Below are 26,245 nucleotides of genomic sequence, written 5' to 3' on the forward strand. Positions count from 1 at the left end.
GGCTCTGTACTTAATGTGGGGGTACCCCAAGGCTCTGTACTTAATGTGGGGGTACCCCAAGGCTCTGTACTCAGATCTCTAACTGCCTTCTGGCCATCTTCAATTGGATGAACCAACTTTACCTCAAACTGAACCTAACAAAAACTGAACTAATGATCTTTCCACCTAAGCCTGGTCCTCTGTACAAGTACATTAGAGGGGATTATAGGCAGTTGGGGGATGTTCTTTTTTCCCATAAAAACAATCAACGCACCAGAGGTCACCCCTTTAGATTAGAGGAAAGGAGTTTCCATTTGAAGCAGCGTAGGGGGTTCCTCACGGTGAGGGCAGTGAGGTTGGGGAATGCCCTTCCTAGTGATGTGGTAATGGCAGATTCTGTTAATGCCTATAAGAGGGGCCTGGATGAGTTCTTGATCAATCAGAATATCCAAGGCTATTGTGATACTAATATCTACAGTTAGTACTAGTGGTTGTATTTATAGTTTATGTATGTGAGTGTATAGATTGGTAGGTGTGGGTTAGGTGTGCTGGGTTTACTTGGATGGGTTGAACTTGATGGACACAGGTCTTTTTTCAACCCTATGTAACTATGTAACTATGTACCCCCCCTTTACTATCTCTATTGATGGCACCCTCATCAACCCGGTCGATTCGCCGTGTTGTTTGGGGGTGTTCTTTGACTCCTGTCTCTCCTTCTCTGACCATTTTAACACCACTGTCAAAACCTGTCACTTTTTCTTATGCAATATTGCCAAAATCTGTCCCTTTCTTTCTACACACATAGGATATGGAGTGCATTCTTGGCAAGCTGAAAAACACTTGCCGAGAATAAGCTCCATACATTTAAAAATGCCCCTACCTGTGCCTGCACCCGAATGAATTGAATTTGTTCAGGTTCAGGCACATGTAGCCGATATCCACCAAAAATGTGAAGTCTCATGTTTTTTGGCGCATATCAGCTACATGTACTTGCACCCGAGTGTATTCCATTCATTCAGTTGCAGGCACAAGGTAGCCTTAGGTGGAAATATCAGGAGACCTCACCAAACAAGCTGATCTTAGCATGTATGGCCACCTTGAAAATGACTAATGAGAACTAAAATGCTACCGCCCGAACAGGGACTTGAACCCTGGACCCTCAGATTAAAAGTCTGATGCTCTACCGACTGAGCTATCCGGGCTCTGGTATGAGAAGTTGCTTGATGTATTTAAAAAAGTCTAGTTTTAGGTCAATTGATTTTCTATTACCAATAATATAACACTTTATTATACTGGGTATGTGCAATTTTAAATCTGACAATTCATGGGCTGATAAAAGTTGCTGATTTGGGGGGTACCAAATGTTATGCACCCCCCAGGGATCCCGAAGATAGAAGAGAGAAAGTAGAGGTTCACTGGCTACCCTGGGCTGGTGCAGGTTTCTCCTAACAGGAGCACCAGCCTTGGGGAGAGCCTAACATTAGGCACCCCCCAGTGAATTTTACCTTTCCTTCTGCTTTTAAGAATTCTCTGCTGTTATACATTTTTATCGGTCAGCAGTATCAGAAAATAGTTCTATTATATTATATTATCGTAAGAGTTGCTCCATAACAGACAGTTCATGGTCAGTAGGGCTACAACTTCTGCTGCCATTGCTGACCAATGTGTCGTATAATGAATCAAACTGTAAAAATTTAAAAAGTCAGAAATCTGTTTAAGCTGCTACTGAGGGATATGAGAGGGATAAAAGATGTAGCGAGAGTAGCGTCCTGAGCAGTTTATTTGGGTGGAGGTAATCAGGGCCGCCATCAGGGGGGCACAGGAGGTACAGTCGTCCTGGGCCCGGACGTTTTTAACTTTAAAGGAGTTTTCCTAGCTTGGGCCCCCTTTAATCAATTCCAGGCCCTCTCACTGCTGGTGTCCTTTGATACGTCCTGGTGTTCCCCACTACATCATCGCTTATATAAGGTTGCACCCCATGCGTAGTGATGTCACACGTACGGGGGCGCAACCTTATATAAGCGCAGATGGAGCGGGGAGCAGCAGGACATAGCGGAGAACGTCACCGAAGTCGGACCACGCAGGGGGATAGGAACTGGAGGATGCTTGGGGGGGCAGGAGGACACTGGGCAGGGGGGACTGGAGGATGCTTGGGGGGGCAGGAGGACACTGGGGCGGGGGACTGGAGGATGCTTGGGGGGGCAGGAGGACACTGGGGAGGGGGGACTGGAGGATGCTTGGGGGGGAAGCAGGAGGACGCTGGGGGGGAGCTGAAGGATGCTTTGGGAGCCCTGGAGGATGATGGGGGGAGCTGAAGGATGCTTTGGGGGGGGCAGGAGGACACTGGGGCGGGGGACTGGAGGATGCTTGGGGGGGACTGGAGGATGCTTGGGGGGGAGCTGGAGGATGCTTGGGGGGCCCTGGAAGAAGCAGGAGGATTCTGGGGGGGAGCCGGATGATACTGGCGGGGGAGCTGAAGGATGCGGTGGGGGGGAGCGGGACATAGTATTTGGGGGAGGACCACCAATGTTTTAGGGGGCCCTGGGCTGGCTAGCAATGGTTTAAGGGGCACCTGTTCTGGCACCAATGCAAAATGTAAGCCCTGGCCATAAATGTTTTAGGGGGGCCCTGGCTACCAAAGTCTCTATCGTTTGTATTGATGGGAGGGGTCACTGGGGGAGGGGCCATTGGGGGCATGGGAGTAGGGGGGCCCAGAAAATTTTGTTGTGAGGGGCCCTGTGATTTCTGATGGCAGCCCTGGAGGTAATACAATTTATAAGTATTTCTCCATGTATTATTTTATTGTGTGTATAATTATAGATATGCAGATAAAGAGTTCTTGTTTCAGTATATGTACACATAAGTATTATGCCCACATTTTGGGTGGGGGGACATTACAGATAACTAAAGCTTCCAATGCAAAAGAAGTGATGCATTCATAACCCCCCACATCAACGTGTTTCGGTTTTCCATGAACCCCAAAAGTCAACACATTGTATACATTGTCAAAACAACAGTGAAGGGTGAAAAATGCCAAAGCATGCTACATGTTTGAACGTTTGCATTAGTAAATCAGAGTTCTGTGACTCCCCTGTGGAGACGGGAAGGTACACCTTTAGGTTACAAGCCTGTGCTCCCCTACAGCAGAAATGTCTCAGGGCATGAAGCGCAATAACCTGAATCCCATTCCAGTACTGTGGTCCCTGGCCTGCTGGTAAATATGACCCTTGATGTCAATGTTATTAATAGGCAAAGAAGATAAGATAAAAATATAGGAAGAAGAGACTTTTTTTTCCAAAAAGGTGGCCCCCCTGAAAGAAATGGTGCTACACTGAAAACAAGAGAGTCCTATCTGCCCACTGATTCTAAAACCACCTACTGGTCCTGTGTGTGTGTGACTATGGGGTCATGGGTGCTAATATGTCTCACCCATTTGGAGAGTATTTTGGGCCCTTGAGGTAAGCAAATATATTTGCCGTATGCACAGTTAACCGCATCAGGCAGAAGCTTTCCTGCCAGAATGGAGGTAAAGCAGAGACTTTCACATATGTTGGCAAAAAAAAAAACCAGAGCTGCAAAACTCAGCATCTAATGACGACGACATTTGTTACCCCACAATCCACTTCCCTCGCTGTGTAACTAGTGGTAGAGAGATTCTCCTCGGTAGCTAGATTGCAGATCCCATAATAATACAGTTGTACAACCATGTGACTAAAGGTAAAGGAATTCCTGCAGCCAGGCTTCATACCCCATAATCCACTTCCCCAGCGGCGTGACTAAAGGCGACCATGCATGCTCCAACCGGGTATGCTCCCTCGCCGCTTGGCCAACAGGCAGAGAGTGTGGGAGTGGCCACACACAGTATGGCCGCCTTTCTGTTGTTCCGATGGTTCGTGCAAGGGACATGAAAGGGCAGAACAGCAGGAAGCAAAGAAGAGCTGTAGCTCCTCTTCACATCAAACCATGTCTTTGTGTCCTGGCGCAGAACTCTAAGTTGGAAATGATTGATCACAGTTACATCACAAAAAAGGCACCAAACACTTCCCTGGTGGTCTAGTGGTTAGGATTCGGTGCTCTCACCGCCGCGGCCCGGGTTCGATTCCCAGTCAGGGAATATTGACTTTTTCTGGGGTTCAGTTTACGCGGTTCAGTTTCCCAAACTACGGGGCATGTGAGATCTGAAGTGCTACAGCTTTATACAGAAGACAGATGAAGCACGTGACGCAGCAAACCCCCCATCTCTTTGTAAGCTTGGGTGCAGGCTGCAAACCTTCTTCCCAAAGGAAGGTCTCGCTGGAAAGAAACCAAAAAAAACAACAACATTCAGGTAATGCTACCAGAAATGACACTGCCCAACAAAATCCTCCTCTCTGCTCGCCCAAACTACTTGAGCCCTTTGTTTACAACCGACTGACACCATTCCTCTCTGACCATAGCCTTTTAGACCCCCTACAGTCTGGCTTTAGGCCACAACGCTCCACACAATCATCTCTAAGCCAGCTAAGCAATGACCTGTTTTCAGCTAGAGCCAAAAACCACTTCTCACTACTAATACCCCTAGGCCTCGCAGCTGCTTTTAACACTGTTGATGACCCTCTCCGTCCCAAGTCCCTTCTTTCTCTTGGCCCTGGTGACACTGCCCTTTCCTGGTTTTCCTCTGACCTCTTTCGTTGTCTCCTAGTGTTCATTAGTGGGGCCGCTGCTTGACATTCTCAGCAATGTCATCTGCCAATCAGCTTTCCTAGCGATTTCAGACATGAGGCTCCCAAAAGAGAGCAGCAAGAAGTTTCTGTAGTGTAGTGGTTATCATGTTTGCCTAACACGCGAAAGGTCCCCGGTTCGAGACCGGGCAGAAACATGTCTTTGGTTATGCCTCCAGCTGTTTAACATCATTGATCACCCCAAAGAGTCAGACGTAGAGTAGCAATTTTGTAAAAACACTTTATTACGGAAAACCTGGGGAATGAGAGAAAAATATTCATGCAACCGAAGAATATGAATTGCACCCAGAAATAATCATAACCACAAATAATAGCCACGCTACCGCTTGCCAATTTGGAGAGTATTTTGGGCCCTTGAGGTAAGCAAATATATTTGCCATATGCACAGTTAACCGCATCAGGCAGAAGCTTTCCTGCCAGAATGGAGGTAAAGCAGAGACTTTCACATATGTTGGCAAAAAAAAAAAAACAGAGCTGCAAAACTCAGCATCTAATGACGGCGACATCTCTTACCCCACAATCCACTTCCCCAACCATGTAACTAGTGGTAGAGAGATTCTCCTCGGTAGCTAGTTTGCAGATCCCATAATAATACAGTTGTGCAACCATGTGACTAAAGGAAAAGGAATTCCTGCAGCCAGGCTTCATACCCCGTAATCCACTTCCCCAGCGGCGTGACTAAAGGCGACCATGCATGCTCCAACTGGGTATGCTCCCTCGCCGCTTGGCCAACAGGCAGAGAGTGTGGGAGGGGCCACACACAGTATGGCCGCCTTTCTGTTGTTCCGATGGTTCGTGCAAGGGACATGAAAGGGCAGAACAGCAGGAAGTAAAGAAGAGCTGTGGCTCCTCTTCACATCAAACCATATCTTTGTGTACTGGCACAGAACTCTAACTTGGAATTGATTGATCACAGTTACATCAAAAAGAGGACAACAAGCGCTTCCCTGGTGGTCTAGTGGTTAGGATTCGGCGCTCTCACCGCCGCGGCCCGGGTTCGATTCCCGGTCAGGGAACATTGGCTTTTTCTGGGGTTCAGTTTATGCTGGGTTTCGGAAAGTCTTTCCCAAACTACGGGGCATGTGAGATCTGAGGTGCTACAGCTTTATACAGAAGACAGATGAAGCGCGTTACGCAGCAAACCCCCCGTCTCTTTGTAAGCTTGGGTGCAGGCTGCAAACCTTCTTCCCAAATGAAGGTCTCACTGGAAAGAAACCAAAATCAGCAACCAGAAATAACACTGCCCAACAAAATCCTCCTCTCTGCTCGCCCAAACTACTTGAGCCCTTTGTTTACAACTGTCTGAGACCATTCCTCTCTGACCATAGCCATTTAGACCTTTAGGCCACAACGCTCCACACAATCATCTCTAAGCCAGCTAAGCAATGACCTGTTTTCAGCTAGAGCCAAAAACCACTTCTCACTACTAATACCCCTAGGCCTCGCAGCTGCTTTTAACACTGTCAATGACCCTCTCCGCCTCCAGTCCCTTCTTTCTCTTGGCCCTGGTGACACTGCCCTTTCCTGGTTTTCCTCTGACCTCTTTCGTTGTCTCCTAGTGTTCATTAGTGGGGCCGCTGCTTGACAGTCTCAGCAATGTCATCTGCCAATCAGCTTTCCTAGCGATTTCAGACATGAGGCTCCCAAAAGAGATCAGTAAGAAGTTTCTGTAGTGTAGTGGTTATCACGTTCGCCTAACACGCGAAAGGTCCCCGGTTCGAAACCGGGCAGAAACATCTATCTTGGAGCTTTTTAATACGATTGATCGACACCATTAGCAACTTCAAGAAATGCTGCAGTTTTTAGGAATCTTATTATAGAAAGCTCAGGACTTGGGTATTTGGAATCCATGCATCTATGCAACCTAATAGTGTTCATTGCACACAGTAATAAATAAAAGAAAATAGCAGAGGTTCTTTATGTGTTTTACCCCTTTGGGCTTACATCAGCATTTGGAGGCCCATAAGGGAAGCTAATACACTGACACCATATCAATAGACGCACATATCTGGGGGAAGAGCATCTATTAAATGTGAGGATTCCTGCTCAGGGCCCAGAGAAAGTCACACAATGATACTAAAATTGGCAGCATCACACATAAAAACAATTGTTAGGTGCATAGACAACAACAACAAAAAAATCAAATACATACCGAAGGCCAGTGTCGCCTTAGTGCTCCACGGTCCCTATGCTCCTCCCTCCTAGCAGGTTTTGCGAGGCTGGACCCTTCATCAGAGGAGGAGGGCAAGCAAATATATTATCATTAGAAAAAAAAATTCTTTGGAGTGAGGACCACTAGGACATGGCCCCTATATAATTAAGGTTTTCTTTATGTCAAATCGATAAAGGAAGAATATACACCTAAAAACACCTTTGCTAAAAGAGCACAACAAGTGAGAGTTTTGTTAAAAAGGCATTCTGTCTATACTTTCAGGTAAACAATCCATGTATTCTTCATTTTGTGCAATTAGAAAGCACTAATTGGAACAAGCGCCACCCCCTCTCTCAATATAAACAGGGCAATTTGTGCAGAGCTCGTTATCTGCCTGTGAGCACCCAAAATCCTCTCTTCCCTAAGCTCCAGGCTTTCAGCAGCTCATTATCAGAAGGCTTCTCAGGGGACTGCCAATTACTTTTATCTGCTTCTCCCCCACTCGCAGAACCAGGAAGTGACAGGAAGTAGTAAAGTGAAACTGGTTTTATTTTCTTCTTTAGCACCAGAAATAAAACAAAAACACATACATATTTCTTAATTAACACAATAGGCAACAAGTACGTTTGGCTCAAGCCCTAGTCGCTGAGCTCATGCTGAAAAGGGGTGTATGGTGTCCCTTTAGTACCCTGCAAACAGTTGCCCGGCTAGCTCAGTCGGTAGAGCATGAGACTCTTAATCTCAGGGTCGTGGGTTCGAGCCCCACGTTGGGCGCTAACTTTTGCATTTGTTTGTGTATCTCGAACATCTATGAGTGTTAAGGGCATGCGTTTGCCATACACGGGCCCGACCTGCATGCCTTTCGACTGTTTGGCCCATTTAGTCACAGAGATGTAGGTAATACATACTGCCCTTCTTCACGTAAAAGTAACACAACAGCTTCCGTAAACCAATAGCACCCACTTGATGCCGGCAACACAAGAGGCAAGGAACCTCCGGGATCATTTGTATGCGCCATTTTTATTTTAGGCCCCCATGTACACTGGGCTTCAAGCTGTAGCGTGGAACCCCCGGCAGTTTTGTATGTACAATGTGTTATCTTGATACCTAATGACATGTGGGAAATAAGATGCTGTAAGACGCAAAAATGGATGGATTTCTGAGCTAAACCTACTGTTGGTAGAATTCTGGGCCTTGGATGGGGTAGGATGCAGATTTATGGAGTGAAGCTTTAACAATTTGGTAGGGTACTGCTGGGAGGTTTTCCTCTGTACGAGTCGTACGTCTCCAGAAAATAATGTATATCTGGGATACTGGGGAGTCACGGGACTTTACAAATCGGTTGCATTCCGGCTCATTGACTACAATACGTTTGCCATATATAACTCTATATTCTGAAGATTTGACTGTTTAAAATTGGTTGAGAAGCCTAGATCTTGTCTGGCAGTAAGTGCAAATGCAGTGCCAACAGAGCTGCAAAAAAGCGACCGTGCACATTCCACCCGTGTTTGGGAAAGGCTTTTTTAAGCTCAGTGTAAACTGAACCCCAGAAAAAGCCAATGTTCCCTGACCGGGAATCGAACCCGGGCCGCGGCGGTGAGAGCGCCGAATCCTAACCACTAGACCACCAGGGACATGTGTTTTCCTTACTTTTGATGTAACTGTGATTCCTCGCCACTTGGACAACAGGCAGAGAGTGTGGGCGGGGCCACACATAATATGGCCGCCTTTCTGTTGTTCCGATGAGAAAGTCACACAACGATACTAAAATTGGCAGCATCACACATAAAAACAATTGTTACGTGCATAGACAAGAAAAACAACAAAAAATCACTTCCCCAACAGCGTGACTAAAGGCGACCATGCACGCTCCAACCGGGAATGCTCCCTCGCCACTTGGCCAACAGGCAGAGTATATGGCCGCCTTTCTGTTGTTCCGATGGTTCGTGCAAGGGACATGAAAGGGCAGAACAGCAGGAAGAAAAGAAGAGCTGTGGCTCCTCTTCATATCAAACCAGGGCCGGATTTGTCTTCTGGGCACCCCGAGGTTGCCCCTGTTGGTCGCCCTCCACCCGCGCGCATGCGCGAACACCACCCTAAGCCTGGGCCTTTGTGGCCTCTCCACAAATTCGGGCCTGCATCAAACCATGGCTTTTTGTACTGGCACAGAAATATAAGTTGCAATTGATTGATCGCATTTACATCAGAAAGAGGACAACGAGTGCTTCCCTGGTGGTCTAGTGGTTAGGATTCGGCGCTCTCATTGCCGCGGCCCGGGCTTGGTTCCCGGTCAGGGAACGTTGACTTTTTCTGGGGTTCAGTTTACGCTACGCTTAAGAAAGTCTTTCCCAAACTACGGGGCATGTGAGATCTGAGGTGCTACAGCTTTATACAGAAGACAGATGAAGCGCGTTACGCAGCAAACCTCCCCCCCCCATCTCTTTGTATGCTTGGGTGCAGGCTGCAAACCTTCTTCCCAAAGGAAGGTCTCGCTTGAAAGAAACCAAAATCAGCAACAGCGTTCAGGTAACGCTACCAGAAATGACACTGGCCAACTAAATCCTCCTCTCTGCTCGCCCAAAGTACTCGAGCCCTTTGTTTACAACCGACTGACACCATTTCTCTCTGACCATAGCCTTTTAGACCCCCTACAGTCTGGCTTTAGGCCACAACGTTCCACACAATCATCTCTAAGCCAGCTAAGCAATGACCTGTTTTCAGCTAGAGCCAAAAACCACTTCTCACTACTAATACTACTAATGCTACTACTCCTATGCTCTTCACTCCTAGTATATTTCGGGCGAGGCAGGAATCCTATGGATCTCCTGCGGTGTAGTAGGGGATGCTCAATGGCAAGACATAAACCAGGCTGACAAGTCATAAACCAAGTGTGATTTGGAGTGGACTACTGAAAGCTCACATTTGAACACTGGCCACAAGACAAAGCAGCCGGCCGGCATTGGTGGGACCATATGGAAATGCCAATGTTTTACATCAGCAGACCTTGGTCTCATGCAAGTCTAGTCTAGTTATAAAGATGTGTGGCTGACTTTCCCAAAGGCCAAAGGCAGCCAGCTTTGCTAGAGGCCAGCAGCGATTAAATGGAAGCCAGAAGCTTGGCACCACCTGCCGAAACCCGGGACCTTTAGATATTCAGTTTAACCCTCTCCCAACTGAGCTATTTTGGCACCGGGCTGTGTGCAGAGCTGGTGGCCCAGCAAAGGTGTCCAAAAGCCAGAGTTTCATCAGCACCCGTCCCTTTATCAAGCCAGGGAGGAGCACTGGATTTGTGGCCTTCGATAGCTCAGCTGGTAGAGCGGAGGACTGTAGGTGTAATATGGCAATCCTTAGGTCGCTGGTTCAATTCCGGCTCGAAGGACTTTTTCTAGATTTCACCCCAACCATTTACTTTGTAGCTTCTGCCCTTTAAAGGGATATCCCCACGCATTTGTTGCTTTTTTTTGACAGCCACTCAATTGTATGGACCTCTGTTGACCCATTGCTCCCTTATATTAGAAACATTACGTATATGTGTTAGAATTGACTTAACAACTTTTCTTAGAAGGAAAACTTTGACAGGAGCAAAGCATTGTGAATTTGAGGACACTACCGTGTTCTCACTAATTTTTCGCTGTTTCTCGAATCTTTTAAAAGATTCGTAAATTTTACGGCAAAGCAAAACGGGACAGATTCGCTCATCACTACCCCTAGGCCTCGCAGCTGCTTTTGACATTGTCGATGACCCTCTCCGCCTCCAGTCCCTTCTTTCTCTTGGCCCTGGTGACACTGCCCCTTCCTGGTTTTCCTCTGACCTCTTTCGGTGGGGCCGCTGCTTGACGGTCTCAGCGCTGTCATCTGCCAATCAGCTTTCATAGTGATTCAGACAGGAGGCTCCCAATGGAGACCAGCAGGGAGTTTCTGTAGTGTAGTGGTTATCACGTTCGCCTAACACGCGAAAGGTCCCCGGTTCGAAACCGGGCAGAAACAGCCTTTTGCAGCTTTTTAAAAGGATTGATCGACCCCAAGAGCAACTGCACGCGTTCATTGAGGTGGTGCCTTTTATTATAGAAGGACTTGGGATTTGGAATAACATCCATGCAACCTAATAGTGTTCATTGCAAACAGTAATAAATAAAAGAAAAATAGCAGAGGTACTTAAAACCCAGCTTTGTTTTACCCTTTGGGCTTACATCAGCATTTGGGGGCCCATAAGGGAAGCTAATACACTGACACCATATCAATAGACGCACATATCTGGGAGAGAGCATCTATTAAATGTGAGGATTCCTGCTCGGGGCCCAGAGAAAGTCACACAACGATACTAAAATTGGCAGCATCACACATAAAAAATTGTTAGGTGCATAGACAACAACAACAAAAAAATCAAATACATACCAAACGCCAGTGTCGCCTTAGTGCTCCATGATCCCTATGCTCCTCCCTCCTAGCAGGTTTTGCGAGGCTGGACCCTTCATCAGAGGAGGAGGGCAAGCAAATATATTACCATTAGAAAAAAAATTCTTTGGAGTGAGGACAACTAGGACATGGCCCCTATATAATTAAGGTTTTCTTTATGTCAAGTCGATAAAGGAAGAATATACACCTAAAAACACCTTTGCTAAAAGCGCACAGCAAGTGAGAGTTTTGTTAAAAAGGCATTCTGTCTATACTTTCAGTTGAAACAATCCATGTATTCTTCATTTTGTGCAATTAGAAAGCACTAATTGGAACAAGCGCCACCCCCTCTCTCAATATAAACAGGGCAATTTGTGCAGAGCTCGTTATCTGCCTGTGAGCACCCAAAATCCTCTGTAACGCTTTTCTGACCCGTTAGGAACAAACCCAGACTAGTAGTGATATAGAGAGCATGGGTTACATTGCGACACTTAATACAAAGGGGTGAGCCTCCGCTATATGGGAGAATCAGGATGGAGTGAGGGTGTAGTTGAACTACAACTAGCTGAGGTGTGTGGTGTAAGTAGTAAAGGATGGACGCCAGAGGATTCTTGCTGATCAACTATAGTACAAGTTTATTGAACAAAGGCACAATGTGATAGTGCAGCAGGGAGTATACTCACAGACACAGCAGTGGATGGTCACAGAGATAACAGCAGATGTGACCCTTAAGGAACAGTCTAAAGGTGGCCATACACGTGGCGATCCGACGATGTTTCGTACGACCATCGGTTGCACGAAACATCGTCAGATCCGCCACACACCATTCAGGGCTGAATCGGCAGGTAAGGAGGTAGAAACAATAGGATTTCTACCTCCTTCTGCCGATTCAGCTCTGAAGGGAGAATTTTGGTCAGGCGCCTTCTATGGCGCCCGATCAAAATTTTCTAACCTGGCCGATCGACGAGCCGACCGATTTCAGCAGCTTCCTGCGACATCGGTCGGCTCGCTGACATACCATACACGCACCGAATATCGTACGAAACGAGGTTTCGTACGATAATATCGGTGCGTGTATGGCCACCTTTACCCACTTGAAGGATTATGCAGAGTATTAGCTGTATACCAGGAATGGATGCCCTTTACTGGAACGGATCCCCTCCAGCCAACTATGGTTCAGGGTAAGGTACTGCCTGAATCCTGCATCTTAACTGTGGTCCCTACAGCAAGGCATACAGAGCCTGGGTTGGACTAAACCCTTACAGTCTCCTTTGATGGGGCTAGTGCTGCCCTTACTAAATAAGCTATCTATGCTCACCACTCCTAGAGGGTGCTATTACATATAACTGACTGTGCTGGCTTGTTCTCATTCACGGGGCCCTGTCCCCGACTTACAAATGGCTGGTTCTCTTTACTGGGGCCTAATTGCCTCAGGCTCAGTGACATGCAGCCTTTAGACAACAGCAGCCAAAGAGGAAGACACTTCCTTGTGCAAGACACTATATAGTCTGCCAAGGGGAGTGGTCAACCTGGGCTAAACCTATAGGGGTAGCCTAATAACTGTAATCTGAGTGTAAAGGGCTCTACCCTATAAAAGCACAGATAAGATAAGGATAGGGGATAACACTATAGGGAGCTTAACCCTATGGGTCCCTACACCTCTCTTCCCTAAGCTCCAGGCTTTCAGCAGCTCATTATCAGAAGGCTTCTCAGGGGACTGCCAATTACTTTTATCTGCTTCTCCCCCACTGGCAGAACCAGGAAGTGACAGGAAGTGGTAAAGTGAAACTGGTTTTATTTTCTTCTTTAGCGCCAGAAATAAAACAAAAACACATAGATATTTCTTAATTAACACAATAGGCAACAGGTACGTTTAGCTCAAGCCCTGGTCGCTGAGCTCATGCTGAAAAGGGGTGTATGGTGTCCCTTAATACGTTTGCTATATATAACTCTATATTTTGAAGATATGACTGTTTAGAATTGGTTGAGAAGCCTAGATCTTGTCTGGCAGTAAGCGCAAATGCAGTGCCAATCCCGCTGGCAGGCAAACTAGTCTCGCTAACTGTATCCAATGGGGCCATCTAGCCATGTACCTGAAGAGTATGTTTATTAGAGGGGTTGCTATTTGATGCTCACAGTTCTGTTGTCATCTTTCCTAGTGATTCCGGCAGAGGCCTTCCGTAAGCAGCACAGGCCCCAGCCCAAGTTTCTGTAGTGTAGTGGTTATCACGTTCGCCTCACACGCGAAAGGTCCCCGGTTCGAAACCGGGCAGAAACATGCTTTTTGGAGCTGTTTAATAGGATTGATCGACACCATGAGCAACTTGAAAAAATGCTGCACGCGTTTGTTGAGACAGTACTGTTTTTGGGAATCTTTTATTATAGAAGCCTCAGGACTTGGGGATTTGGAATAACATCCATGCAACCTAACAGTGTTCATTGCAGACAGTAATAAATAAAAGAAAGAAAGCAGAGGTACTTAAAACTGTGCTTTGTTTTACCCCTTTTGGGCTTACATCAGCATTTGGGGGCCCATAAGGGAAGCTAATACACTGACACCATATCAGTAGACGCACATATCTGGGAGATTTCTCCGCCAAAAATAAAACAAAAACACATAGATATTTCTTAACACAATAGGCAACAGGTACGTTTGGCTCAAGCCCTAGTCGCTAAGCTCATGCTGAAAAGGGGTGTATGGTGTCCTTTTAGCGCCTTGCAGACAGTTGCCCGGCTAGCTCAGTCGGTAGAGCATGAGACTCTTAATCTCAGGGTCGTGGGTTCGAGCCCCACGTTGGGCGCTAACTTTTGCATTTGTTTGTGTATCTCGAACATCTATGAGTGTCAAGGGCATGCGGTTGCCATACACGGGCCCGACCTGCACGTCATTCGACTGTTTGGCCCGTGTAGTCACAGAGATGTGGGTAAAAACTTACTGCCTTTCTTCACGTAAAAGTAACACAACAGCTTCTGTAAATGACTTGCACCCACTTGATGCCGGCAACACAAGAGGCAAGGAACCTCCGGGATCATTTGTATGTGCCATTTTCATTTTGGGGCCGCCATGTACACTGGGCTTCAAGCTGGTTCGTGGAACCCCCGGCAGTTTTGTATGTACGATGTTTTATCTTGATACCTAATGACATGTGGGAGATAAGATGCTGTAAGACGGAAGCTTCGATGTGATTTGCCCAAACATTCCTACATCTTTTTTTTTTTCTTTACCAAACACCGCTAACTGTAGCAAAGCATTGCAGTTTGTAAATTTGAAGTAGAAAGACATAGCTACCCATTGTGGATTTGTCAGATTGAGGTTTTTCCAAAAATGGATGGATTCCCGGGCTAAACCTACTGTTGGTAGAATTCTGGTCCTTGGAAGGGGTAGGAAGCTTTAACAATTTGGTAGGGTACTGCTGGGAGGTTTTCCTCTGTACGAGTCGTACGTCTCCAGAAAATAATGTATATCTGGGATACTGGGGAGTCACGGGACTTTACAAATCGGTTGCATTCCGGCTCATTGACTACAATACGTTTGCCATATATATAGCTCTACTGTATATTCTGAAGATTTGACTGTTTAAAATTGGTTGAGAAGCCTAGATCTTGTCTGGCAGTAAGCGCGAATGCAGTGCCAACAGAGCTGCAAAAAAGCGACCATGCACACTCCACGTGTGTTGGGGAAAGACTTTTTTAAGCTCGGCGTAAACGGAACCCCAGAAAAAGCTAACGTTCCCTGACCGGGAATCGAACCTGGGCCGCGGCGGTGAGAGCGCCGAATCCTAACCACTAGACCACCAGGGACATGCGTGTCAGCTTGATTTTGATGTAACTGTGATTCCTCGCCACTTGGACAACAGAGAGTGTGGGAGGGGCCACACACAGTATGGCCGCCTTTCTGTTGTTCCAATGAGAAAGTCACACAACGATACTAAAATTGGCAGCATCACACATAAAAACAATTGTTACGTGTGTAGACAAGAAAAACAACAAAAAATCACTTCCCCAACAGCGTCAATAAAGACGACCATGCACGCTCCAACCGGGAATGCTCCCTCGCCACTTGGCCAACAGGCAGAGAGTGTGGGAGGGGCCACATACAGTATGGCCGCCTTTCTGTTGTTCCGATGGTTCGTGCAAGGGACATGAAAGGGCAGAACAGCAGGAAGCAAAGAAGAGCTGTAGCTGCCCCTATTGGTCGCCCCCCCCCTCCACCCGTGCGCATGCGCGAATGCCGCCCTAGGTCCGGGCCTTTGTGGCCTCTCCTCAAATCCGGACCTGCATCAAACCATGGCTTTTTGTACTGGCACAGAAATATAAGTTGCAATTGATTGATCACATTTACATCAGAAAAGGGGCAAGTGCTTCCCTGGTGGGCTAGTGGTTAGGTTTCGGCGCTCTCACCGCCGCGGCCTGGGTTTGATTCCCGGTCAGGGAATGTCGACTTTTTCTGGGGTTCAGTTTACTGGGCTTCAGAAAGTCTTTCCCAAACTACGGGGCATGCGAGATCTGAGGTGCTACAGCTTTATACAGAAGACAGATGAAGCGCGTTACGCAGCAAACCCCGCGTCTCTTTGTAAGCTTGGGTGCAGGCTGCAAACCTTCTTCCCAAAGGAAGGTCTCACTGGAAAGAAACCAAAATCAGCGACAGCGTTCAGGTAACGCTACCAGAAATGACACTGCCCAACAAAATCCTCCTCTCTGCTCGCCCAAAGTACTCAAGCCCTTTGTTTACAACCGACTGACACCATTCCTCTCTGACCATAGCCTTTTAGACCCCATACAGTCTGGCTTTAGGCCACAACGCTCCACACAATCATCTCTAAGCCAGCTAAGCAATGACCTGTTTTCAGCTAGAGCCAAAAACCACTTCTCAATACTAATACTACTAATGCTACTACTCCTATGCTCTTCCCTCCTAGTATATTTCGGTAGTAGGGGATGCGCACTGGCAAGACATAAACCAGGCTGACAAGTCATAAACCAAGTGTGATTTGGAGTGGACTACTGAAAGCTCACACTTAACCCTCTAGACACCCGATCTGTGCCAACCGATTAAACCGCTCACAGAGACAACACTGGCCACAAGACAAAGCAGCCGGCCGGCATTGGTTCGACCATATGGAAATGCCAATGTTTTACATCAGCAGACCTTGGTCTCATGCAAGTCTAGTCTAGTTATAAAGATGTGTGGGTGACTTTCCCAAAGGCCAGAGGCAGCCAGCTTTGCTAGAGGCCAGCAGCGATTAAATGGAAGCCAGAAGCTTGGCACCACCTGCCGAAACTCGGGACCTTTAGATATTCAGTTTAACCCTCTCCCAACTGAGCTATTTTGGCACCGGGCCGTGTGCAGTGCTGGTGGCCCAGCAAAGGTGTCCAAAATCCAGAGTTTCATCAGCACCCCTGTCCCTTTATCAAGCCAGGGAGGAGCACTGGATTTGTGGCCTTCGATAGCTCAGCTGGTAGAGCGGAGGACTGTAGGTGTAATATGGCAATCCTTAGGTCGCTGGTTCAATTCCGGCTCGAAGGACTTTTTCTAGATTTCACCCCAACCATTTAGTTCGTAGCTTCTGCCCTTTAAAAGGATAACCCCCACGCATTTGTTGCTTTTTTTTCTTGATAGTCACTCAATTGCATGGACCTCTGTTGACCCATTGCTCCCTTATATTAGAAACATTACATATATGTGTTAGAAGTGACTTAACAACTTTTCTTAGAAGGAAAACTTTGACAGGAGCAAAGCATTGTGAATTTGAGGACACTACCTTGTTCTCACCAATTTTTCACTGTTTCTCGAATCTTTTGAAAGATTCGTAAATTTTTCGGCAAAGCGAAACGGGACAGATTTGCTCATCACTACTCCTAGGCCTCGCAGCTGCTTTTAACACTGTCGATGACCCTCTCCGCCTCCAGTCCCTTCTTTCTCTTGGCCCTGGTGACACTGCCCTTTCCTGGTTTTCCTCTGACCTCTTTCGTTGTCTCCTAGTGTTCATTAGTGGGGCCGCTGCTTGACAGTCTCAGCAATGTCATCTGCCAATCAGCTTTCCTAGCGATTCAGACAGGAGGCTCCCAATGGAGACCAGCAGGAAGTTTCTGTAGTGTAGTGGTTATCACGTTTGCCTAACATGTGAAAGGTCCCTGGTTTTAAACCGGGCAGAAACATCCTCTTGCAGCTGTTTAATAGGATTTATTGACACCATGAGCAAATAGAAACACCGCTAACTGTAGCAAAGCATTGCAGTTTTGAAATTTGAAGTAGAAAGACATAGCTACCCATTGTGGATTTGTCAGAATGAGGTCTTTCCAAAAATGGATGGTTTCCCAGGCTAAACCTACTGTTGGAAGAATTCTGGTCCTTGGAAGGGGTAGGATGCAGATTTATGGAGTGAAGCTTTAACAATTTGGTAGTGTCTTGCTGGGAGGTTTTCCTCTGTACGAGTCGTACGTCTCAAGAAAATAATGTATATCTGGGATGGGCCCATTGGGGACTTTACAAATCGGTTGCATTCCGGCTCATTGACTACAATACGTTTGCTATATATAACTCTATATTCTGAAGATATGACATTTTAAAATTGGTTGAGAAGCCTAGATCTTGTCTGGCAGTAAGCGCAAATGCAGTGCCAATCCCGCTGGCAGGCAAACTGGTCTCGCTAACTGTATCCAATGGGGCCATCTAGCCATGTACCTGAAGAGCATGTTCAATAGAGGGGTTGCTTTTTGATGTTCGCAGTGCTGTCATCATCTTTCATAGTGATTCGGGCAGGAGCAGAGCTAACTTAAGCCCAAGTTTCTGTAGTATAGTGGTTATCACGTTCGCCTCACACGCGAAAGGTCCCCGGTTCGAAACCAGGCAGAAACATGCTTTTTGGTTACGCCTGAAGCTGTTTAACATCATTGATCACCCCAAAGAGTGAGACTTAGAGTAGCAATTTTGTAAAAACACTTTATTATAGAAAACCCAGGCTTTGGGAATGAGAGAAAAATATTCATGCAACTGAAGAATATGAATTGCACCCAGAAATAATTATAACTAAAAATGATAGCCACGCTACCTCTCACCCATTTGGAGAGTATTTTGGGCCCTTGAGCTAAGCAAATATATTTGCCATATGCACAGTTAACCGCATCAGGCAAAAGCTTTCCTGCCAGAATGGAGGTAAAGTAGAGATTTTCACATATGTTGGCAAAAAAAACAGAGCTGCAAACTCAGCATCTAATGACGGCGACATTTGTTACCCCACAATCCACTTCCCCCGCCATGTAACTAGTGGTAGAGAGATTCTCCTCGGTAGCTAGATTGCAGATCCCATAATAATACAGTTGTAAAGCCATGTGACTAATTGTCTGCAGCCAGGTTTGTACCCCGTAATCCACTTCCCCAGCGGCTTGACTAAAGGCGACCATGCACGCTCCAACCGGGTATGCTCCCTCGCCGCTTGGCCAACAGGCAGAGAGTGTGGGAGGGGCCACATACAGTATGGCCGCCTTTCTGTTGTTCCGATGGTTCGTGCAAGGGACATGAAAGGGCAGAACAGCAGGAAGCAAAGAAGAGCTGTAGCTGCTCTTCACATCAAACCAGGGCCGGATTTGTCTTCTGGGCACCCCGAGGCTGCCCCTGTTGGTCGTCCCTCCACCCGTGCGCATGCGCGAACGCAGCCCTGGGCCCGGGCCTTTGTGGCCTCTCCTCAAATCCGGACCTGCATCAAACCATGGCTTTTTGTACTGGCACAGAAATATAAGTTGCAATTGATTGATCACATTTACATCAGAAATGGTGCAAGTGCTTCCCTGGTGGTCTAGTGGTTAGGATTCGGCGCTCTCACCGCCGCGTTCGATTCCCGGTCAGGGAATGTTGACTTTTTCCGGGGTTCAGTTTACGCTGGGCTTCAGAAAGCCTTTCCCAAACTACGGGGTATGTGAGATCTGAGGTGCTACAGCTTTATACAAAAGACAGATGAAGCGCGTTACGCAGCAAACCCCGCGTCTCTTTGTAAGCTTGGGCGCAGGCTGCAAACCTTCTTCCCAAAGGAAGGTCTCACTGGAAAGAAACCAAAATCAGCAACAGCATTCAGGTAACGCTCCCAGAAATGACACTGCCCAACAAAATCCTCCTCTCTGCTCGCCTTTATCTCCGAACTACTTGAGCCCTTTGTTTACAACCGACTGACACCATTCCTATCTGACCAGAGCCATATAGACCCCCCTACAGTCTGGCTTTAGGCCACAACGCTCCACACAATCATCTCTAAGCCAGCTAAGCAATGACCTGTTTTCAGCTAGAGCCAAAAACCCAGGGCCCTCCCCAAGCATCCTCCACCTTCCCCTAGGGCCCCCCCAAGAATCCTCCAGTCCTCTCCCCCCGCCACCGCCAGCATCCTTCGGCTCCTACTCCCCTGCATCAACTCAGTCAGTTGTACTGGGCCCGGGCGTTTAAAGGGGGCCCGACCGGGCTCTGTTACTGTTATCGCTGGTGTCCGCTGTGATGTCCCAAACTCTCTGCTACATGTGTGCTTTTATAGGGCGCAAGCTTATAAAAGCGCACATGTAGCGGAGAGCTCGGGACATCACAGCGGACACCAGCGATAACAGTAAGAGAGCCTGGCCGGGCCCCCTTTAAACGCCCGGGCCCGGGACAACTGTCTCCCCTGTGCCCCCTGATGGCGGCCCTGATCAGCAGACCTTGGTCTCATGCAAGTCTAGTCTAGTTATAAAGATGTGTGGCTGACTTTCCCAAAGGCCAAAGGCAGCCAGCTTTGCTAGAGGCCAGCAGCGATTAAATGGAAGCCAGAAGCTTGGCACCACCTGCCGAAACCCGGGACCTTTAGATATTCAGTTTAACCCTCTCCCAACTGAGCTATTTTGGCACCGGCCTGTGTGCAGTGCTGGTGGCCCAGCAAAGGTGTCCAAAAGCCAGAGTTTCATCAGCACCCCCATCCCTTTATCAAGCCAGGGAGGAGCACTGGATTTGTGGCCTTCGATAGCTCAGCTGGTAGAGCGGAGGACTGTAGGTGTAATATGGCAATCCTTAGGTCGCTGGTTCAATTCCGGCTCGAAGGACTTTTTCTAGATTTCACCCCAACCATTTAGTTCGTAGCTTCTGCCCTTTAAAGGGATAACCCCACACATTTGTTGCATTTTTTGACAGCCACTCAGTTGCATGGACCTCTGTTGACCCATTGCTCCCTTATATTAGAAACATTACGTATATGTGTTAGAAGTGACTTAACAACTTTTCTTAGAAGGAAAACTTTGACAGGAGCAAAGCATTGTGAATTTGAGGACACTACCTTGTTCTCACGAATTTTTCGCTGTTTCTCGAATCTTTTGAAAGATTCGTAAATTTTTCGGCAAAGCGAAATGGGACAGACTCGCTCATCACTACCCCTAGGCCTCGCAGCTGCTGTTAACACTGTCGATGACCCTCTCCGCCTCCAGTCCCTTCTTTCTCTTGGCCCTGGTGACACTGCCCTTTCCTGGTTTTCATCTGAACTCCTTCGGTGTCTCCGAGTGTTCATTAGTGGGGCCGCTGCTTGACAGTCTCAGCAATGTCATCTGATAATCAGCTTTCCTAGCGATTCAGACAGGAGGCTTCCAATGGAGACCAGCAGGAAGTTTCTGTAGTGTAGTGGTTATCACGTTCGCCTAACACGCGAAAGGTCCCCGGTTCGAGACCGGGCAGAAACATGCCTTTAGTTATGCCTCCAGCTGTTTAACATCATTGATCACCCCAAAGAGTCAGACGTAGAGTAGCAATTTTGTAAAAACACTTTATTACGGAAAACCTGGGGAATGAGAGAAAAATATTCATGCAACTGAAGAATATGAATTGCACCCAGAAATAATTATAACTAAAAATGATAGCCACGCTACCGCTTGCCCATTTGGAGAGTATTTTGGGCTCTTGAGGTAAGCAAATATATTTGCCATATGCACAGTTAACCGCATCAGGCAGAAGCTTTCCTGCCAGAATGGAGGTAAAGCAGAGATTTTCACATATGTTGGCAAAACAGAAACAGAGCTGCAAAACTCAGCATCTAATGACGACGACATTTGTTACCCCACAATCCACTTCCCCCGCCATGTAACTAGTGGTAGAGAGATTCTCCTCGGTAGCTAGATTGCAGATCCCATAATAATACAGTTGTACAACCATGTGACTAAAGGTAAAGGAATTCCTGCAGCCAGGCTTCATACCCCGTAATCCATTTCCCCAGCGGCGTGACTAAAGGCGACCATGCATGCTCCAACTGGGTATGCTCCCTCGCCGCTTGGCCAACAGGCAGAGAGTGTGGGAGGGGCCACACACACAGTATGGCCGCCTTTCTGTTGTTCCGATGGTTCGTGCAAGGGACATAAAAGGGCAGAACAGCAGGAAGTAAAGAAGAACTGTGGCTCCTCTTCACATCAAACCATGTCTTTGTGTACTGGCACAGAACTATAAGTTGGAATTGATTGATCACAATTACATCACAAAGAGGGCAGCAAGTGCTTCCCTGGTGGTCTAGTGGTTAGGGTTCGGCGCTCTCACCGCCGCGGCCTGGGTTCGATTCCCGGTCAGGGAACGTCAGCTTTTCCTGGGGTTCAGTTTACGCGGGGCTTAAGAAAGTCTTTCCCAAACTACAGGCATGCGAGATCTGAGGTGCTACAGCTTTATACAGAAGACAGATGAAGCGCGTTACGCAGCAAACCCCGCGTCTCTTTGTAAGCTTGGGTGCAGGCTGCAAACCTTCTTCCCAAAGGAAGGTCTCACTGGAAAGAAACCAAAATCAGCAACAGCATTCAGGTAACGCTACCAGAAATGACACTGCCCAACTAAATCCTCCTCTCTGCTCGCCTTTATCTCTGAACTACTCAAGCCCTTTGTTTACAACCGACTGACACCATTCCTCTCTGACTATAGCCTTTTAGACCCCCTACAGTCTGGCTTTAGGCCACAACGCTCCACACAATCATCTCTAAGCCAGCTAAGCAATGACCTGTTTTCAGCTAGAACCAAAAACCACTTCTCACTACTAATACCCCTAGGCCTCGCAGCTGCTTTTAACACTGTCGATGACCCTCTCCGCCTCCAGTCCCTTCTTCATTAGTGGGGCCGCTGCTCGACAGTCTCAGCAATGTCATCTGCCAATCAGCTTTCTTAGCGATTTCAGACATGAGGCTCCCAAAGGAGATCAGTAAGAAGTTTCTGTAGTGGTTATCACATTCGCCTAACACACGAAAGGTCCCTGGTTCGGAACCGGGCAGAAACATCTATCTTGGAGCTTTTTAATACGATTGATTGACACCATGAGCAACTTCAAGAAATGCTGCTGTTTTTAGGAATCTTATTATAGAAGGCTCAGGACTTGGGTATTTGGAATCCATGCATCTATGAAACCTAATAGTGTTCATTGCACACAGTAATAAATAAAAGAAAATAGTAGAGGTACTTTGTGTGTTTTACCCCTTTGGGCTTACATCAGCATTCTGGGGCCCATAAGGGAAGCTAATACACTGACACCATATCAATAGACGCACATATCTGGGAGAGAGCATCTATTAAATGTGAGGATTCCTGCTCGGGGCCCAGAGAAAGTCAAACAATGATACTAACATTGGCAGCATCACACATAAAAACAATTGTTAGGTGCATAGACAACAACAAAAAAAAAATCAAATACATACCGAACGCCAGTGTCGCCTTAGTGCTCCACGGTCCCTATGCTCCTCCCTCCTAGCAGGTTTTGCGAGGCTGGACGCTTCATCAGGAGGAGGGCAAGCAAATATATTACCATTAGAAAAAAACAAATCTTTGAGGCGAGGACAACTAGGACATAGCCCCTATATAATTAAGGTTTTCTTTATTTCAAGTGGATAAAGGAAGAATATACACCTAAAAACACCTTTGCTAAAAGAGCACAGCAAGTGAGAGTTTTGTTAAAAAGGCATTCTGTCTATACTTTCAGTTAAACAATCCATGTATTCTTCATTTTGTGCAATTAGAAAGCACTAATTGGAACAAGCGCCACCCCCTCTCTCAATATAAACAGGGCAATTTGTGCAGAGCTCGTTATCTGCCTGTGAGCACCCAAAATCCTCTCTTCCCTAAGCTCCAAGCTTTCAGCAGCTCATTATCAGAAGGCTTCTCAGGGGACTGCCAATTACTTTTATCTGCTTCTCCCCCACTCGCAGAACCAGGAAGTGACAGGAAGTAGTAAAGTGAAACTGGTTTTATTTTCTTCTTTAGCGCCAGAAATAAAACAAAAACACATAGATATTTCTTAATTAATACAATATAGTTACATAGTTACATAGTTACATAGTTACATAGGGTTGAAAAAAGACCAGTGCCCATCAAGTTCAACCCATCCAAGTAAACCCAGCACACCTAACCCACACCTAACAATCTATACACTCACATACATACACTATATATACAACCACTAGTACTAACTGTAGATATTAGTATCACAATAGCCTTGGATATTCTGATTGATCAAGAACTCATCCAGGCCCCTCTTAAAGGCACAAACAGAATCTGCCATTACCCCATCACTAGGAAGGGCATTCCATAACCTCACTGCCCTCACCGTGAAAAACCACCTACGCTGCTTCAAATGGAAGCTCCTTTCCTCTAATCTAAAGGGGGGGCCTCTGGTGCGTTGATTGTTTTTTTGGGAAAAAAGAACATCCCCAACTGCCTATAATCCCCTCTAATGTACTTGTACAGAGTAATCATGTCCCCTCGCAAGCGCCTCTTTTCCAGAGAAAACAACCCCAACCCTGACAGTCTCACCTCATAGTTTAAATCTTCCATCCCCTTTACCAGTTTAGTTGCAGTCTCTGCACTCTCTCCAGCTCATTAATATCCTTCTTAAGGACTGGAGCCCAAAACTGCACTGCATACTCAAGGTGAGGCCTTACCAGGGACCTATAAAGGGGCAAAATTATGTTCTCATCCCTTGAGTCAATGCCCTTTTTATACAAGACAGCACTTTATTTGCTTTAGTAGCCACAGAATGACACTGCCTGGAATTAGACAACTTGTGATCTACAAAAACCCCTAGATCCTTCTCCATTAAGGAAACCCCCAACACACTACCATTCAGTAGATAGTTTGTGTTTATATTATTTCTACCAAAGTGCATAACTTTGCACTTATCAACATTGAACCTCATTTCCCAGTTTGCTGCCCAGTTATCTAATTTTGTCAAATCGCTCTGCAAAGCGGCAGCATCCTGCATGGAACTTATAGTTTTGCACAATTTAGTGTCATCAGCAAAAATAGAAACAGTACTGTCTATGCCCACCTCCAGGTCATTAATAAACAAGTTAAAAAGCAAAGGCCCAAGGACTGACCCCTGCGGTACTCCACTAACCACACTGGTCCAATTAGAAAATGTTCCATTTACAACCACTCTTTGTAATCTATCCTTCAGCCAGTTCTCTATCCAATTACAAATATTATGTTCTAGGCCAATATTCCTTAATTTGATCATTAACCTTCTGTGAGGTACTGTATCAAACGCTTTAGCAAAGTCCAAGTAGATGACATCAACTGCCATTCCAGCATCAAGGTTCCTGCTCACCTCCTCATAAAAGGCGACTAAATTAGTCTGGCAAGATCTGTTACGCATAAAACCATGCTGGCACAAACTAATAGTATTGTGAACTGCAATGTATTCAAGTACCCTATCCCTTATTACCCCTTCCAAAAGTTTTCCTACTACTGATGTCAGACTAACAGGCCTATAGTTTTCAGGCTGAGAACGGGATCCCTTTTTAAATAACGGCACCACATTAGCAATCCGCCAGTCTCTTGGCACCATGCCAGACCTCAATGAATCCTGAAAAATTAAGTGAAGAGGCTTGGCAATCACAGCGCTCAGCTCATTTAATACCCTGGGATGAATCCCATCCGGCCCTGGACCTTTGTTTACCTTTACATAGTTAGTTACATAGGGTTGAAAAAAGACCATTGTCCATCAAGTTCAACCCATCCGAGTAAACCCAGCACACAACCTATACTAACCAATCTACACACTCACATACAAACTATATATACAACCAGTAATACTAACTGTAGATATTAGTATCACAATAGCCTTGGATATTCTGCTTGTTCAAAAACTCATCCAGGCAACAGGTACGTTTGGCTCAAGCCCTAGTCGCTGAGCTCATGCTGAAAAGGGGTGTATGGTGTACCTTTAATACCTTGAGATCAGTTGACCGGCTAGCTCAGTCGGTAGAGCATGAGACTCTTAATCTCAGGGTCGTGGGTTTGAGCCCCACGTTGGGCGCTAACTTTTGCATTTGTTTGTGTATCTCGAACATCTATGAGTGTCAAGGGCATGCGTTTGCCATACACGGGCCCGACCTGCATGCCTTTCGACTATTTGGCCCATTTAGTCACAGAGATGTAGGTAATACATACTGCCCTTCTTCACGTAAAAGTAACACAACAGCTTCCGTAAACCAATAGCACCCACTTGATGCCGGCAACACAAGAGGCCAGGAACCTCCGGGATCATTTGTATGCGCCATTTTTATTTTAGGCCCCCATGTACACTGGGCTTCAAGCTGTAGCGTTGAACCCCCGGCAGTTTTGTATGTACGATGTTTTATCTTGATACCTAATGACATGTGGGAAATAAGATGCTGTAAGATGCAAAAATGGATGAATTCCCGGGCTAAACCTACTGTTGGTAGAATTCTGGGCCTTGGATTGGGTAGGATGCAGATTTATGGAGTGAAGCTTTAACAATTTGGTAGGGTACTGCTGGGAGGTTTTCCTCTGTACGAGTCGTACGTCTCCAGAAAAGAATGTATATCTGGGATGGGCCCATTGGGGAGTCACGGGACTTTACAAATCGGTTGCATTCCGGCACATTGACTACAATACGTTTGCCATATATAACTCTATATTCTGAAGATTTGACTGTTTAAAATTGGTTGAGAAGCCTAGATCTTGTCTGGCAGTAAGAGCAAATGCAGTGCCAACAAAGCTGCAAAAAAGCAA

General features: G+C 46.6%; 20 non-coding genes across 20 annotated transcripts; 17 read left to right on the forward strand and 3 right to left on the reverse strand.

Moving 5' to 3' along the window:
* Positions 1–1,108: 1,108 nt before the first annotated feature.
* trnak-uuu lies at positions 1,109–1,181 on the reverse strand. Its single transcript has one exon. It is a non-coding gene; the product is annotated as a tRNA-Lys (tRNA).
* Positions 1,182–4,021: 2,840 nt separating this feature from the next.
* Positions 4,022–4,093, forward strand: trnae-cuc. The gene has a single exon. It is a non-coding gene; the product is annotated as a tRNA-Glu (tRNA).
* A 671-nt stretch (positions 4,094–4,764) lies between these two features.
* On the forward strand, positions 4,765–4,837 carry trnav-aac. The gene has a single exon. It is a non-coding gene; the product is annotated as a tRNA-Val (tRNA).
* An 807-nt stretch (positions 4,838–5,644) lies between these two features.
* On the forward strand, positions 5,645–5,716 carry trnae-cuc. The gene has a single exon. It is a non-coding gene; the product is annotated as a tRNA-Glu (tRNA).
* Positions 5,717–6,363: 647 nt separating this feature from the next.
* On the forward strand, positions 6,364–6,436 carry trnav-aac. Its single transcript has one exon. It is a non-coding gene; the product is annotated as a tRNA-Val (tRNA).
* Positions 6,437–7,553: 1,117 nt separating this feature from the next.
* Positions 7,554–7,626, forward strand: trnak-cuu. The gene has a single exon. It is a non-coding gene; the product is annotated as a tRNA-Lys (tRNA).
* Positions 7,627–8,414: 788 nt separating this feature from the next.
* Positions 8,415–8,486, reverse strand: trnae-cuc. The gene has a single exon. It is a non-coding gene; the product is annotated as a tRNA-Glu (tRNA).
* A 1,659-nt stretch (positions 8,487–10,145) lies between these two features.
* Positions 10,146–10,231, forward strand: trnay-gua. Its single transcript is given in 2 exon segments — positions 10,146–10,182; positions 10,196–10,231. It is a non-coding gene; the product is annotated as a tRNA-Tyr (tRNA).
* Positions 10,232–10,766: 535 nt separating this feature from the next.
* On the forward strand, positions 10,767–10,839 carry trnav-aac. The gene has a single exon. It is a non-coding gene; the product is annotated as a tRNA-Val (tRNA).
* Positions 10,840–13,452: 2,613 nt separating this feature from the next.
* Positions 13,453–13,525, forward strand: trnav-cac. The gene has a single exon. It is a non-coding gene; the product is annotated as a tRNA-Val (tRNA).
* Positions 13,526–13,975: 450 nt separating this feature from the next.
* trnak-cuu lies at positions 13,976–14,048 on the forward strand. Its single transcript has one exon. It is a non-coding gene; the product is annotated as a tRNA-Lys (tRNA).
* A 928-nt stretch (positions 14,049–14,976) lies between these two features.
* trnae-cuc lies at positions 14,977–15,048 on the reverse strand. Its single transcript has one exon. It is a non-coding gene; the product is annotated as a tRNA-Glu (tRNA).
* A 562-nt stretch (positions 15,049–15,610) lies between these two features.
* Positions 15,611–15,682, forward strand: trnae-cuc. The gene has a single exon. It is a non-coding gene; the product is annotated as a tRNA-Glu (tRNA).
* Positions 15,683–16,688: 1,006 nt separating this feature from the next.
* trnay-gua lies at positions 16,689–16,774 on the forward strand. The gene is given in 2 exon segments: positions 16,689–16,725; positions 16,739–16,774. It is a non-coding gene; the product is annotated as a tRNA-Tyr (tRNA).
* A 559-nt stretch (positions 16,775–17,333) lies between these two features.
* trnav-aac lies at positions 17,334–17,406 on the forward strand. Its single transcript has one exon. It is a non-coding gene; the product is annotated as a tRNA-Val (tRNA).
* A 627-nt stretch (positions 17,407–18,033) lies between these two features.
* trnav-cac lies at positions 18,034–18,106 on the forward strand. Its single transcript has one exon. It is a non-coding gene; the product is annotated as a tRNA-Val (tRNA).
* A 2,112-nt stretch (positions 18,107–20,218) lies between these two features.
* trnay-gua lies at positions 20,219–20,304 on the forward strand. Its single transcript is given in 2 exon segments — positions 20,219–20,255; positions 20,269–20,304. It is a non-coding gene; the product is annotated as a tRNA-Tyr (tRNA).
* Positions 20,305–20,858: 554 nt separating this feature from the next.
* Positions 20,859–20,931, forward strand: trnav-aac. Its single transcript has one exon. It is a non-coding gene; the product is annotated as a tRNA-Val (tRNA).
* An 806-nt stretch (positions 20,932–21,737) lies between these two features.
* Positions 21,738–21,809, forward strand: trnae-cuc. Its single transcript has one exon. It is a non-coding gene; the product is annotated as a tRNA-Glu (tRNA).
* A 3,644-nt stretch (positions 21,810–25,453) lies between these two features.
* trnak-cuu lies at positions 25,454–25,526 on the forward strand. Its single transcript has one exon. It is a non-coding gene; the product is annotated as a tRNA-Lys (tRNA).
* The last annotated feature ends 719 nt before the right edge of the window (positions 25,527–26,245 follow it).

Source organism: Xenopus tropicalis, chromosome 3, assembly GCF_000004195.4.
Source record: "Xenopus tropicalis strain Nigerian chromosome 3, UCB_Xtro_10.0, whole genome shotgun sequence".
Lineage (NCBI taxonomy): Eukaryota > Metazoa > Chordata > Amphibia > Anura > Pipidae > Xenopus > Xenopus tropicalis.